This window comes from Pyrgilauda ruficollis, unplaced genomic scaffold (assembly GCF_017590135.1).
Source record: "Pyrgilauda ruficollis isolate IOZ18807 unplaced genomic scaffold, ASM1759013v1 scaffold24, whole genome shotgun sequence".
NCBI lineage: Eukaryota > Metazoa > Chordata > Aves > Passeriformes > Passeridae > Pyrgilauda > Pyrgilauda ruficollis.
The window spans coordinates 9,401,730-9,417,819 of record NW_024523648.1 but is presented as its reverse complement, the minus strand read 5'-3'; the positions used below and the strand labels follow the sequence as shown (position 1 = coordinate 9,417,819).

Here is a 16,090-nt window from a genome sequence, read left to right as displayed (position 1 = left end):
GAATTTAATGGACTTATCATGCAGCATTCCCTTATTACAAGAAAAGAAAAATATTCCTGTGTACTACCATTTGTGTGTGGAGTTGTGCACCAGTGAATCTGTGTACACGTTCAGTACCTCTGCAGTGCTGCTGCCCACGGGCGGGCAGAGACTATTATCTGCAATCCTTCTGCTCAGATGTAGGACAGACATGGTCTTAATTTTATCACACAGTTAGTCAAACTGAGAACCAGCATACTGGATTCAAGGTATGTTTCTGGGACCCATTTTTATAATCATTTTGTTGGGAAGGTTCCCAACAGTTATTTCATTAGGAGTGTTAGGTAACAGCCTAATCCAAACACATCATTGCTAATGAAAATATCCCTAAACATAATGAGATAGCATAGTAGGTGTGAAATGGAAAAATAAGCCTCTAGAGGGTATTTATGGCTCCTGAATATCTGAAATATTTTCCAAAAATGAGCATAGAATGATGGAAAGAACAAAATCTTTACTCTTCATATGTTTATATTAGAGCTGTTTCCAAAGCTAATTCTTCTATAGATTCCAATGCTTTAAAAAAAAAAAATCAGAGTCATTTTATAATAAAATTTTTCCCAGTCTAAGGTATTATATCTGGATTACTTAATTATTTCTTTCCAGACCTTTATCTGGTCTACCAGGCTAGTCACGAAAAATAGTCTTTCAGTAACCATACGCCACCACAGATACCATTTTGGTTTGATTTAGTTAGGTTTACTGTGGGCATACTGCTTAATTTTCGTGACTCCATTTGTTTCATAGATGAACAGATTGAAAATTCTTCTTTCATTTTTCCAGCCAAATGGCTTGTTGGAGTCAAAATCTGCTTTCTGAGTCATACCATAGGTAAATGAGTAATGGAAGCAAAACAACAAATGTTTGACAATTATAGTCCCCTTCATCAGTTTACTACTATTATAAAAAGTCTAGGAAAAAAATTTGCTTTTCTCAAGTTTAGAGCAAGAGGAAATCCTATGGGGAAGGTTAAGAATGGAGGCATGATGAACAATTGAAGGAAATGGCCTTTCAGTATTCATGAATGTTTAATCTTCCCATCCTCTGATTGACAAGATCACACCATAGTCATGGTGTATCCATTTATTTCTATAAATCCAATAAGCTTGAAATGCCACTCATGAATTTACCTGGACTTGTATTCATTCCTCTGTTACAGTACTTTTGATTTACTGATGGACACTTCAAATTTACATGATGTCAAAATGTTCTAAGTACATGAAGCCAAGATCAACCATTCAGAAAAGTACAAAGAGTGCAACAGTACTTCATAACACTGAAAGTAGAGGTATTGAGGACTATAAAGTCCATGGGCAATGCTTTGTATGCCAACTTATCTTGCTTGGGTTTGTAATTAATTATTATTATGGCTTCCCCAAGGCTTCCTATCCATCAATTCCAAATCTGTTGTACTTAAGCTCTGTACAGACAAATTACAGTGAGACTGGATGATTTGCATTTCTTGATTTTTGTGCAAATTATTTTTTCCTGCACTCTGAAGGAAAACATCACAATGAAAAGCAGGAGTGCAAGCTTCCATTCTTTTTTTTTTTTGTTTGTTTGTTTGTTTGCCAGGTTTGTCATACTTGCTTGCTTGTTGCTTGCTTGCTTGTTGCAGTTCATTAGAGCAGGACCATTACTTACTGCTGTAACAAGACGACTCTGGCAGCAACCTGTTGGTCTGACCTTGTCTTAAGTAGAGAAGTAGTCAAAAGCACAAGCCAGTACTTGATCGTGTTTAAGTGGGAAAAAGAGAGCAGTCACGTAATGAAAGCTGTTCTTCCCTCTAGCATACTTATGAGTCCCAGAGAAGTTATGTCCCAAAGTAATTACAGAATTTTGCTCTGATGAAGGACTGCAGTTGTCATTCCTCCCACATATATTTTCCTTCTAGTCATTCCAGAACCTTCCATAGTCAAAACCTCCAAACTTCACCCTTAACCATCCTAGCCACCTCTGACAGTCCTTGCTCCCTCTCTCCTGAGCACCCGCACAAACATCTGTACTTGTACCCTCCACACTGCTGAGCATCCCAGTCCCTCAGCAAGCTAACTGGAGAGATCCACAGAGAATGGAAATGCAATAATGGTCCTTTGGAAACTGGTGAATAATTAATTTAACCATTTTGTACTGCAGGTCATTAATTTTTACTGCTCACAGATAGCTTGCTGTAAGGAGAGCAAGCTTAATAAATCTTGTGCTGCAAGGGTGAGAGGTTGTGGACACAGGCATCCAAGCATGGGGTGACTGCAGAAACTGCAGATGTAGAAAATAATTTACCAGTAAGTACAAGAATCTTGGTATTCCTTGAATGAATGCATGTGCACTTTCATGCATGCTTTCAGTTTTACAGTGATGAAACTTCCAGTAGAACAACTCCCGATTTATTCCACAGAGGTCTTGGGAGACAAGCACATTTAAGATGTAGGACTTCTGAAACAGATATTTAGCAAACAGAAATCTGCATTGGTAAATTGAATCACATGTACTCAAAATTGTGTTCTGAATGATTGAAAATAGCAGGAAATAAAATTATGAGAGGTGAGGAAAATGTTATGGAAACAAAAGTTAACATAAAGGCAAAGCATTCAACAACATGACATGGGCCAGTCAAACTTAAGAAACTTAAGAAACAAAGCACTGTAAGAAAGAAAGCTCAGTAAGAATAAAATGTAGAATTAAAGGATATACATCAAGAATGACTGCTGACCCTTTAAATTTAGATCACTTGATCTCAACCAAAGATCTCGACACTGATCAGAGAACAGTCCAAAGACTGTCAGGACAGTGCATGGAACTAGATTTAAAAAAATAAATGAGAAACAAGTGGAGATTTAATTAACCAGAAAACCATCAGAAGTGGTAAGAGGAAGCAGGAGTAGGGGAATTAATGTCAGCAAGAATGCTTCCACTTTCCAGTTTTGAAAACAAAGATAAGTCACATGTCTTTTGAAACTATGGGTGTTGCCAATTCCCAGGAATACATTATGAAAGGCTCTTGTATGGTGATGAAAGCCTAAATCTGATTTTTGGATTAAATCAGAGAAAATACCCTCTGACCTGGTGATTAATTACTTGCTGTTCCCGTATTTTGAAGCACAGTCAATAAAATGAGCAGGTTGACCTCAGAATGAAATCTCTTTGGATTTTTCCTGGGATGGGTTGAGCTGACTGGAGCTGATGGGAATTTTGAGATGAGAAAAGAGAAGCAGAATGGGGAGCATCTAATCTGGTTTGCCTCAGAAGACAACAGAAAACAAAAGAAACGCAAAGGATCTTGAGACTATCAATGCTGGGTCTACTACTGACCCTATTGCTCTCTTCTGAGTCCAGAGAATATGAGTCTGTGGCAAGTCTGAGCTGTAGAGTGTTGGTGGTCCAGGTACTTCTGTGGCAGGTTGCCCTTTTAGTTCTGGGGTGCTGCACTTCAGAGCCACAGGTGATAGTCAGAACAGTGGCTGGAATAGTCATCCCAACGAATGCAAGATGAATACAAACCCAGTATTTCTGACAATATTTTACAAAATCTATGTAAACAACAACAAAATCTGTCTGTGGAGAACAGAGAACATTTATGAAATCTCCAGAAAGAAGCATGGAGGAGCTAGAAGCATCTGGGCCTTAATGCCATAACTTTGACTCTGACAGGCATCTGGAAATGGCACTGCATGATGGTCCACATAACACGGAGGAGCAGTTTTATTAAAGGTGATACTGAAAATGTAAAGCAAAACCTTGTAAGGATATAAATCACCAGAGGGCTGTCTGAGCTTCTCTTTCAGCTATAAAACTTAATTTTTGGAGGTCAAAGAGACAGTTATGAGAGATTTTTTTACACAACAGAAAAACTCTTCCAAAACATTATTTAACAATTATTTGGTCTATACAGGAAAAGATATTCACCCAAAGCATTAAGGTAGAAAGAAAGAGTTCCCTTGGGAACTTTCTGACTAGTGGAAGAGGATATTTACTGAATAATTATTGTGATGAATTTAAACTACATTCTGTATTTTTGTATTGCAACACAGTATTTTCCTCAAATAAATGTTGAAGTGTAGTCTTGAAACTACCTAATTTCCTTGTAGTCACAGTTAAATATTGGAAACATCCAGGGAAAAAAATATCCAGACATTGTAGGAATGAATGACACATGAAATTGCAGCCACCTTCAGGATAAAGCACAACACTGAAACAGTGGAAACAGTTAAAGCCAAGAGAGGGGTAGCAAATTTTGGGGAAAAAAAGAGATATTTAGTCGGCAAGATAACTCATTCTTTCAACTTTGCTTGGCCTTTCTACTGGCCATTTAGAGATCTTATCATTTAATTCTTAGGTTTGATCTACCAATTCAGAAAATGTTTGTTCTTAATAAAATTCCTGCATGTCTCTGTATAAGAGAGATTGTGTACCATTATTATTCATTGTTTCTTTATTACATTGTATTATTCTTAAATCTCTTGTTATAAATAAGCATTTTTTAACAGAATTTGAAATACTGTTTTAAATAACACCATCTGTTTTCACAGAAAACAACATGCTTCCTACTCATGATATGCTATTAGACAAGACAAGGAGCTTCAAGCTCCTGAATGAAAATGAACATGATAAAAAACATGGATGTGTTATAAAAGAATCCTGCCATTGTTCAGAAGAAGTTCTGGTGCTACCTGTCAACATCAAATGATAGAAAATAATATCTGATAACATTAATTTCACAGAGATGGCAGATTTCTGCCCTTGGAAGTTCACATGAATACCAAGATAGTTTTTTCACCTAATGAGTTTAAGGTATATTCAAAACGAGGTCAGGAATGATTTTGGATAAATTCTTTCACTCACACAATAGTGTTCAGTGGCTCAGATATATCCTTTGTCTTTCAAAATATCTACCATACTAGACATTTTTAGATATTTCATTTTAATAGGTTTTTTTCCATATGTTTTCTATTCAGACCACTATAGAAGTCAGAAAATACAGCTTTGAAGCTTCAAGAATAATGACAGTGACAGAGAATAGCCACTAAGTGCCAGTCAGCCAGTAGCTGAGCAATGATATGAGACTCTTAAATATATTGATAACAGATTATGAAAAATCATAGGGCTGGGGTTTCCTCCAGGTAGATATTGTATTATCAGGAGACTAGCCTCATTCTAGACCCATATGCTGCTTTTAGCAATTGAAGTAAAGTAAAGAGGGTAAAAAAGCATTTCTTATTAGAAAAATATTGCTTTTTTCAATCTCTGACTGATACCACCTGCCTTCTTATGTTTTGGCAACATCAGTTTGTTCTTGTAAAATGCTGTAGCTGCCTCATGTGGCACACCAAGCTTCACACCCCTTATTGAATACCCTACTCCCAATTTCTGCTTAGATCTCCTTTCAGATTAGATCTTAAAAGACAGCTCCACATTAACTAATAACACAAACTTTCCCACTAGCCCTCTCTTCCTACCAGGTTAGTCTTTTATTTTAGTCTCCAAACCATCATTTTACTGTGGCCCCTGACATTTGCTGTGGTTTCCATCTTGTTTATTGTTTTTATTGCAAGGATTTGTTGTTTGACTGTAATGTTGCATTTCAGAGAGGTAATTATTATTTATTTCTTTATAATTTAAGATAGATTGTTTTTTTCTGTTTACACATGTATCTCCAAGCAAGTAAAGAAGTGCAATTATTCTGACTAGTGTTACATAACAGGAAGACAATTCACCAAGGTATTATGACTTTTCCTGATAAGATATTTGTCTATGTTTGTTTGAGATTGGTGCCAGCTGAAAATCTGCCCAGTGCTGCTCAAAGGAACAGCTCAAAAAGACATTTTGTCTCTATTAGAATGTAAGGAAACCCAAAATTACTTTTGCTTTAGTGGCTGAGAATTTCTTGGCCTGTTTCTGCAGCATATTTTTAGCCCAGCACTAAAGGAAGTATCTTTTTGATACAATCCACAGGGTGGCACAATCTGATCATGATTGCTTTGTACTAGTGGCTCTTGACAAAGAATTTACTCTTACCATGCTCATCTGAATTTTTAAACTGATTTTATTTATTCATTTTTTAAATTTTTCTATGCCAAAACATTGTTAAAAAATATTAGGTTATGTGTTTGAAGACTCATCTCACAACACACAAAGGGCTGGAGGCACAGGGGTGGTACAGGAGCATGGAGAATTGAAGGCAAAGGGGATAAAATGTGTCCTGTGAAAAGGAGTAGTGTTTATTGATGGGTCAGTTTTCTGCCCTCAGGCTTTCACCCCAATGGGGCAGGATCAGGCTGGCTCTGTGCCAAGTGTCAGCATGAGCACTGTGGTTAAGACCTTCAAGTAATAACCTTTAAGTCCTATTTTAGACAATATTGGGATATCCACTTTTCATTCTTGTATGGGTTTGAGATTTTAGTATTTTTTTTCCAATTTATTGTAACTTGTGAAGCATAAACAAGAGTAAATTGTCAAAACAATACATTTTGAAAGGACATAATGACTGTTGACAAAAAATGGGGTGACTAACACTAGAAATAAATGCCATTTGTTTTAGCTTGACTCTTGCCATATGCTAGACTGAGCTCATTCAGTACATACAAATCCTAATTATCTCTAAGCTGTTACAATTTGATAACTTCACTTAAAAGAATGTATCACACATCACAGTATAATATACTAGTTTAGCAGATAATTTTTTTTCCTGATTTTTCCCCACTCCCACATAATTTTGTGTAAACCCATCCCACTATATTTATTTATTCCAGTACAATGCAAGGGAAGTGAAAAGGTGTGTTGCTGTATTTCATGTAATTCAGTGTAATTCAGTGTGTATTTCATGTAATTTCATGTTAGAGGGAATATATTCTCTGGCTTCTAGTTATATCTTTATTTTATTTTCAAAGTTTGTTCACCCAGGTTTTATTACACTCAAATATAAAACATAAGCACTTATGTACAACATACAAAACTATGTAAAAAAAAAAAAACATGCAGTTTTACAGCTTATAGACTCTTGGAGAAGTAAGGAGAGAATTCAGCTACCTTGGAGTTCTGGAGCACAGACTTTGGTCTGTTTAGGAGACTGATTGACAGTCCCCTGGGAGGCAGTCCTGAAAGGCAAAGCAGTCCAGGAAGGCTAGTCATTCTTCAGGAAGGAAATTTTAAATGTGCAGGAGCAGGCTGTCCCAATGCGCTGAAAGATGAGCCAGCAGGAAAGCCCGCCCTGGCTGAACAGAGAGCTTTGGCTCAGGGATAAAAAGTGGTTCTCCGCAAGTGGTGTTCTCCAGATGTCAGTACTGGGGTCAGTTCCTTTCATTTAATATCTTTATCAACGATTTGGGCAAGGGGATCAAGTGCAACCGCTGTCAGTTTGCAGATGAGACACCAGGCTGGGAGCAGTATGGATCTGCTGGAGAGCTCTGTAGAGGGATCTGGACAGGCTGGATCAATGGGCTGAGGCCAATTGTATGATGTTCAACAAAGCCAAGTGCCAGGTCCTGCCTCTGGGGCACAAAAACCCCAGGCAGTACTAGAGGCTTGGAGAAGAGTAGCTGGAAAATGGCCTGGGGGGAGAGGACTAGGGGTGCTGGTCAAGAGCCACTGAATCTGAGCCAGCTGTGCCCAGGTGGCCAAGAAGGCCAATGGCAAACAGAAAAAAAGCCATATCCAGTAGGACCAGGGATGTGATTGTTCCCTTGTAATCAGCACTGCTGAGGCCACACCTTGAATCCTGTTTTGGGCCCCTCACTACAAGAAGGACATTGTGGTGCTGGAGCACATCCAGAGAAGGCAACGGAGCTGGTGAAGGCTCTGGAGCACAAGTCTTGTGAGGAGTGGCTGAGAAAGCTGGGGTTGTTTCTCTTCTTGAGAAAAGGAGGCTCAGGGGAGACCTTTCTGTTCTCTACAGCTGCCTGAAAGGAGGCTGTAGCAAGACGGATGTCAGTCTCTTCTCCCTATTAATAAGAGATAGTACAAGAATAAACAGCTTCAGGTTGCATCAGGGGAGGTTTAGATTGGATATTAGGAAAATTTCTTCGTGGGAAAGGTTGTCATTCACTGGAACAGGCTGCCCAGCCAAGTCATTGATTCCCTGTCCCTGGAGGTATTTAAAAGAGATGCAGATGTGATGCTTAGGGACAAGGTGAAGCAGTGGACTTGGACTGGGTTAACAGTTGGGCTTGATGATTTTACAAGCCTCTGTTCAAACTATATGATTCTTTGATTAAATGTTTATACGTTTATGCTTGACACAGTGCATGGAAACCAGATGTAGTGTGGCAATGCTTCCAGGTTGTACATAGATACCGTGTGGCAGTTTAGGACAGGAAGGAAGTGGCAACTATTGCTCGCTGCAAAACCTGCAGGAGGAAGGGTATGCTTTTTTACTCAAATCAGGCTCAGCATTCACAGTTACAACAAATGGACTCAAAAGAGATCAAGACACTTACAGAGATATCCTGTTCTGCACCCTGACAAAGTATTAAAAAAGTAAAAATGCCTTCCAGGAAGACACTTGTCTAGTCTGAGCTTAAATACCTTCCACGATGCAAGTTTCACTTCTTTCTTATGGTATGTGGTGCAAAGCTTTATTTTCTCCTAAAATTTTTGGTTCTGATATGACAATATCATGTACAAGGTAAGCAGATTACTTCTTGTCCTATGTACTGTGGACACTGAGAAGTGATGATTTCTTTCCTTTTAGTGCTCCTTTAGAATGTTTTTATACCTCATGCCAGTTTTTAATCTCTAGATTGAATAATGATTTCAGACTTTTCTTTTGGATTAAGTCTTCCAAACTTTCCACCATTCCTGTGGCCATCCTCTGGATTTTCTCTACCTGATTTAGATATTTTTTGAAGTCTGGCGACCCAAACTGGACCAAGTAGAGAGCAATACAATACTGAGGCAAGCCAAAATGTTACTGTACGTCTTTTATAGGCAGCATTTCTCTTTTGAGGAAAAGTGCCCCAAATTCTTCAGTGTGAAAGACCTCTTCATGCCTCAGCTAAAAGCAGCAGCTCTTGAGGGTGCTATAAATTATCAAAACTAATTGTCTGTCCTTTCAGAAAAGATATTTACACATATCCAAAAGGCAGCAGTTTCAGATCCTGAATTTTTAACAGTTAAAAGCAAAATATAAAAAGTAATAATGACAAATACATTGTTCTTAGGATAGCACAGACAACTTTTTTCTAGCTGAGATTTTAAAAATACAGTGGAACATTTAGTGCTGAAATCGAAGCTCACACTAGCCAGTACTTTGCTGAACTGCTTCAAACAATAGTAGTATTACTATACGAAGTCTGAGCTTTTGCATTGAAGATGCTCTCATTCAGGTTAACACTCATATTCTTAACCTAGAAAAATAAGACAGTATTTTCTGAAAGAGGCAGCAAAGTGATGATTTTTTTCAGCAAAAAGATATATGTAGAAAGGAGCAACTCAGAAACAGGTTAGCATTCTCTTCCTTTGCCATTTTTGGTGCTGCAACTGGCATGGGGTAAGGCAGAGAAGAAGGACAAAGAGGTAAGAAAAATTGCATGAGAAAAGCTTTTCATTTCCCCTCCTGCACACCCTCCCCCCACCCCAGAACACCCCCCCAAACCAACCAAACAAAAAATCCCACAGCCCTACAAAAGGAGAAAAATTTCAGGCCCAATATGCCTGGTTACACTCATTGTCAGAAAGAGGTAATTTTCGTGGATGGCTGGAGGTGACCTAGATATGTATATCCCAGTTTCACATGAATTCTTGCTGTAGCTCCTGGTATGTCTGCTTCTTCCACACAGGACCCTGGCTCCAAGTGTGCAATCCATAACTGCATAATGTTGGGATAGGTGCCATAATTGTAGGTGTTCATATCACGAGGGTAGCACCAATGTTACTGTGATTGGTGCTAAAGGACAGGGTGATGCTGAGTAATCTCTGCTGCCTAACTCAGATTTTATCCATCCACTCAGTAAACACCCTGCATGCTAATGTTGTACAATCACTGCAGCACTGCCAGAAACGATGAAAACTAAGAGGTTCATTGGCACTGCTTCTCCCAACTTCTCCATTTCAGCTCCAAATGAGTGGGTTTTTTCCCAATGACACAGACCAGAAATGATCCATCTCTTAAGCAGAAAAATATCCTTCTGTCTCCTGCATGAAGCTAGCCTTAATGACATCAATTAAAATGAAGCAGGGAAAAAGCAAAATTAAGTCACAGGGATTGTGCAATGTCTTTGGAAGAGGCAGAATCGTGCTTTATGCTGGGGGCACAAGCACTGTTGCATGGTTAGCGTGGTCTGAGCTCAAAAGTGGCAGACCGTCTTGCCAGCTCCTTTGAATATTTCTGTCCTGCTGCTGTTATGTAAGAGCTGCTGTCCCAGTTTGCTTGTGCAGCTCTCTGCCTTATGCGCGATGATGCTGTGGAGCCTACGCCAAAGGTAATGCCCTACAGCGCGCTCTACATTGCAGCAATAATAATAATAATAATAATAGTAATATAACTAGTAATAGTAATTAGCAGCGACAGCTCGATACAGTCGTTCTCAGGAGTATTTCGGCTACTCGCCAGAACGCACTTCGGCCGTGACGCCGGTGTCTTGTCCTACGACTCCCGGGCACAGCGGTCAAGGCAGCCGCCCCCGGACAAGCTGCCCCGGCTTTGCCGCTGCTGCTGCTGCAGCCGCGGCGGGGCGGGGTGCGGCCCCCCGCCCTGCGCGCAAGGACAGCGGGCACCGGGGCACGGGCTGCAGCCCGCGGGCGGCGGGGCCGCGCACCGGGGAGCGCCGCAAGGCTACGGCACACGCACCGGGCACACGCACCCCGGGCACACGCACCCGCGGTACACGAATCCCGGCACACGCACACGCGGTACACGAATCCCGGCACACGCACCCGCACTCCCGCCCTCTCCCCACCCCCGCACCTGCTTCCTCGCCGCGGGCCGGCGGGGCGGGGCGGCGCGGCGTGTTGTGCTCGGTAACCAGGCAGCTGCGCCGGGCGCACCGAGGCGCGGAGCAGCGCGGGGCGCAGCGCTGAGGTAGGGGCGGCGGCGCGGGGCCGGGGCGAGGGGCTCCCCGGGGCTGGGGGTGCTCGGCGGGGCCGCCGCTTCGGTGAGCCCGCTAGTGGCTGGAGCGCGGCCGGGAAGATGGGGGTCCCACGGGGCAGCCTCTGCTGGCTGCTCCCCAGCCGCCTCCTGCCTCCCTACGCAGAACTGTCTTGAGGTGAATCCGAAACTCCGTGCCGCGGTTGCGGAGTTTGCCCGTGTTCCGGGGGGGTTTGAGGTTTTGCCCTTTCGGAGCGGACAAACCCGGCGGAGGGCTGTGGTGGTTGTCCTCCTGAAGTGCACGTACGTGTGTGTTGCAGAGATAGCCAGTTTTATGCTCAGTCACACGCTGCAGGCCGAAACGTAGTTAACCAAAGGAAATGTGACTATTGATGGGCGCTCCCGGGAAGCCAGTTTTAGCCTGGGTTGCACGCAGTGATGGTGCAAAAAGGACAAGTGCACCACGACGGAGATGCGTAGAGCCCATATGTTCCCTGGCTTGTGTGGTAACTCCTCGGAGGTAAGACCTGCTGAAATACTCACCGACAAGGTTGTTACTAGCATTTTGGCAACCATGTTCATGCTGAAGGAGAAGTGCTTGTAAGGCGTATTAGTAACCTGCTACAAAAGACCATATATTGGAATTTGATGAGGAATTACTTATGTAAATCATCTGTGTGATGGTGAGGGAAACTCCAGTGCGTCTGGCTGTGAGGGATTTATACCTATGTGTCTTGTAGGGAAATAGTGTGTGGTGTTTCTGGCTGCCTGCCAGAACTCTTCTAGTGCGGAGCCTGTTGAACGGCTCCTAACAGGCACACGCTTTCCTGTAGTAGTACTAGTGATGGACTGTCTGCTCCCCGTGATCTCTGATAATTATTTTTGTGATTCTTGCGTGCACTTCAACATTAAACAGATCCCAAGCTGTAACTGCTGATGGGCTATGTTAACATGTTGCCACCAGACAGGAAAAAACAGGGTGCTATGTCATTTTGGTTGGTAAACAGAAAGGCTTTTTTGTTTGTTATAGTAAATGTTGGTTGTGTGCTGAATGACATGAAAAAACCTGATTTCTGAGGTGCAGTGTTAAAATTTTGGAATTATTTCTTTTCTGGTGAGAGTCAGGCATTGTCAGCTGGAATGTTTCACACAGATGTTTTGCCCTGAGAAAGGAGCTCTCCAGAATGAGCATGGTGCTGCGTGTTGCAATGATTAAATTCTCATCTTTGCAAACACTGTTAGATGTGAATGTAGAAGGAATAATCCCTACACTTCCCACCTGTTCCTTTAATTCCTGTTCAGACTGTCTGCTTTGGTTTGTTTGTTTAATATTACCTTCAGAAATAATATATGTCAATGGACATTCATTGTTACTGAGTAAGTAAAGTACCAGTGCTTATGTATTTTACAAGTGAATCCAAATACATTTGAGATTTTTAAAAAATTCATTCTATTTTTATTTGAGCTGTTGTAATAAGTTTCAGTAGTGATTTGGACTGCTGTAATTAATACAGACACAAGAAACTTGTAATGACTATATGGCTTCATGCACTATTAGTTTCTCTGTTTTAAATATGAGAGTCCTCAGTGATGTTTTTTTGGGACCTTAAGAACTTCACCAGAGCTATGCAGAGTTACACAGCCTGTCAGCGAGCACACTGCTCAAAGAAACTAACTTTGATACTGGATCAGAGAGAGCAGAGGTGCATAGGGAAAGAGCAGCACTCTGTTAAATTTGGGGAGAGAGTAAGAGTTCCTGGCAATGAAGAGGATCTTCCTGGGTGAGGCACTGAACAAGGCATGAACCTTTCAAGACCAGCACAGTGAGAGTGATTGCTGGGGGTCTACAGAGCTTTGGTCCCAAGAGCAATGTACATACATTCACCCTTCAGACAAGATACCACATTAACCCACCTCGGCTATGCTGTGTTAAAGGAAGTCAGTTGTGGCTCAATTCTTTTCTTATCAACTAGTGGCAGTAGTTATTGAGAAAGTACATACATAAGCAATTGTTTTTATACTTACTCATTACCATAGCTAGTGAAACACTATAGAGTTCTTGTTTCACCCAAAGGCACAATGTAAAGGGAAAGCCAGAGGGGTTTCTGCTTTTGCATTCATTTGGCAGTTGTGTGCCATTTGCTCTTGCTTATAAGTTATAGCAGTTTCTTGCTTGGGAGATGTGCAGGAATACCAAAGAACTGACGCTTACTTGCTTATCTCAAGCTTGGTTTGACCCACCCTTTCCTGAGATGCTTCAGTGTTTTCTATTTTAGTGGTCCTTTGTATTTTTTCCTCCCACAGATGTACCTCTGCAACAGTCTTGTGCTATAGGTCATGCTATGCCACAGAACTCTTAGGTGCCATCAGTGTTAAACCAGAAAAATCAGAACAATTCTCCTACCATTAAGTGGCTATCACTTCAGATGTGAACTTCACTCTGTCCTATTTGCTTGTGTATCGTGACCTCTGATCTTAATCTCACCCTTTGTCTGTGCAGATAGTAAGCTCTTTTAGGCAAGGATTATATCCTGTGTTTGTAGAAGGTAATGAGCTACTGATCCCAGTCTCCTGCTATTACCAGCTATATGACTGTAATATATTCCTGCACAATTTCAATAACAGGATTACTAAATTGTAGTTTAGGCTGTCTTTTAACTTTTTGTATCAATAAGTCTGAATGACCTTTCTTTGCATGTATCTAAAAATGTATGTTCTGCCAATTTTCCTAAAAAAAGCAAGTTTCTGCCTTTTATTTTCTCCTAGAACAGTTTGTATTTTATGTTCAAATGGAATTACAGCTTTCAAGACAAGAATCATACCATTGGATTTTCATCCATCTTACAAAAATACTAATAAAAAGTAGATGATAAAATGCTCACTTGCTGAAATGTAAATACATACATAGGTACGTGCATGACTAGGATCCTACAAATATTTTTTAAATACTGGAGTACAAACATAGGTAAAACATAGAAGATTGTGTGAAATATATGCCATAGATTTAAATGTCAGATGTGCAAATTACCTTGAACTTGCAAATCATTAATTGCTGTTGCAAGACCTTCACACTTCTGCAGAATTAAAAACTTCTGTTCAACTCCAAAATATGCTTAAGGATACCTGGATTAACCAAAATAATCTGGAGTTCCAGAAAGGATCTAAATCTCTCTCTCTCTGCTGCCCCACATTCCCCAAGAAAAGCAAATTTCAATACCTTCAGGTAATTACTGCACATTAAGTCAGTGTGAGGTTGGATGGTCAGTGAGAAAGAACATTGTGTTTCAGTGTTCCTGTTTCAATGCATTTTTTGTCAGTAGAGTAAGGAAGCACAGATTGACAATGTTGGTATTCAACCATCAAAAACACCTTTCAGAGCCAAAATTGCATTTTCCATGATCTTATGTGGTGCAGTTATGTCCCATTGCCTTTGGGAAAGTTCCAGTATCCACTGATGCACTTCTGCTGGATTGGGTTCAAGCGACCAACTGCAAACTTGCAGTTCAGCTGTCAGAAAAAATTACCAAAGGGACTCCTCTTTTGGTCTGGATTTTGGAAGATCAGTGAGGAGATACTGCATTTTCTCTGAGGAAAATATAAGACCCCTGTTGGATCACTCTACCCCACTTCTTCATCCTAGCTCTGGATTTTATATATCCAGTAGACATCAAGTGCAACTTGACAGATGTATTCAAATAAATTTGCAAATGGATTCTCAATATGTAATCTACCGTTTATCAGTATCCTGGAATGAATTTTATTGAGTTTTTCCACTTTTAACTTTGAGTTTATTTAAGAGGCACTGCTTCCATTTTTCGTCATGCCTTTGTCTATCAGAAATGTCTTCAGTGGAAAAATCAGTATAATACTAATTGAAGCAAAATATTCTCCCCTTGATCTTATTTTCTATTTTCTTTTTACTTATCTGGCTAAAAACCATTTGCTTGCTGTCTTTATTTCTCAGATGGTCTTTTAGCACATCTCTCTTCAAGCCTATATTCAGCACACGCTATGGCAGTGCTCTTCACTTCTCATGCTCTGTTTCTGCCCACTTATTTCTGTGTGATGGCTTTTCCAGTTACATCTGAAGCAGTTTTATTCTGTTCTGAACAGATGTAAAGCTGCTAGACTTTGGATTTAAAGAAAACCCCAGCCTGCTTCACAGGGGAGGTGCTGTGCTTTTCAGTCTAACTGACTTCTCTGCTGATTTCCCTTTTATTTATTTTTTAAGTACTGTGTTTCTAGATCATCTTCTGACCTCCTCAAATGCTTTGGATTATCCTTGTAATATTTTGCACAATGTCAGTCACTTCCTTAGTTGGAGCTATTTCCTATTGATTACCATTTTCTTCCCACTAACAACTAACACCCAACCTAAACCAGCTGTTTTTCTGACTATTTTCTGTTTAAAAACACAGTTATAACCTCCAGAAAATTCTGGTTCCTATCTTTCTGTGAGTCATTTATTCCTGACTGGCAGGAGACTCACTGCTGTCTCATAGAATTGCATCTGTTCCAGTAGTGTCTATCAACCTGGCAGCATTTCCAAGACCTCTTCTGTTTCAGAAAGGGAATCTATGGATCAGTGTGAACTTCTAGCACTACGGCAGTAAACTAGGCTTGAAAATTATTTTCCTGATTTTTTTTCCTTTGATCAGTTCTGTGCAACTCTTGCTTACCAGGGAAGTCTGCCTGTTTGTTAATATATAATGGCACCCCAGCACTTGACCTTATTTCAGTTGTTCCTGAGATTCTGTTCACTTCATATGCTACAGTTATTTTAGTTACTCCACTGTATCTGTGTAACATTTGATTTGTAAATGTCTTCTAGCTGCAGGACTTCCTTGAATTTATTACTCTGTTTATTGTCCTCTCAAATATCTCTTTTTCAAATGTCCCAGATTAGAAACAGTCCTTTCACTGCCTGCCCCTGTCTATTTCTTGCTCTCTTCAATATCTTTGTTTATTATTTGTTTATCCTTGTTTATCTGGAGTTTCTTTATCTATTCTGGTGCTATAATGGAAGTCTAAAAC

General features: G+C 40.5%; 1 protein-coding gene across 8 annotated transcripts in view; it reads left to right on the top strand.

Annotated features, from left to right (window-relative positions):
• The first annotated feature begins 10,914 nt into the window (after nucleotides 1-10,914).
• SYNE1 (spectrin repeat containing nuclear envelope protein 1) overlaps nucleotides 10,915-16,090 on the top strand; it is a 288,954-nt gene continuing 283,778 nt past the window's right edge. For 7 of the 8 annotated variants that reach the window (XM_041470094.1, XM_041470095.1, XM_041470092.1 and 4 more), the window contains exon 1: nucleotides 10,915-11,050. The gene's annotated coding sequence lies outside the window, so the exon portion shown is untranslated. Of the gene's footprint in view, nucleotides 11,051-11,209; nucleotides 11,577-16,090 lie in introns of those variants that run through there. The other variant, XM_041470088.1, reaches the window with a different exon arrangement.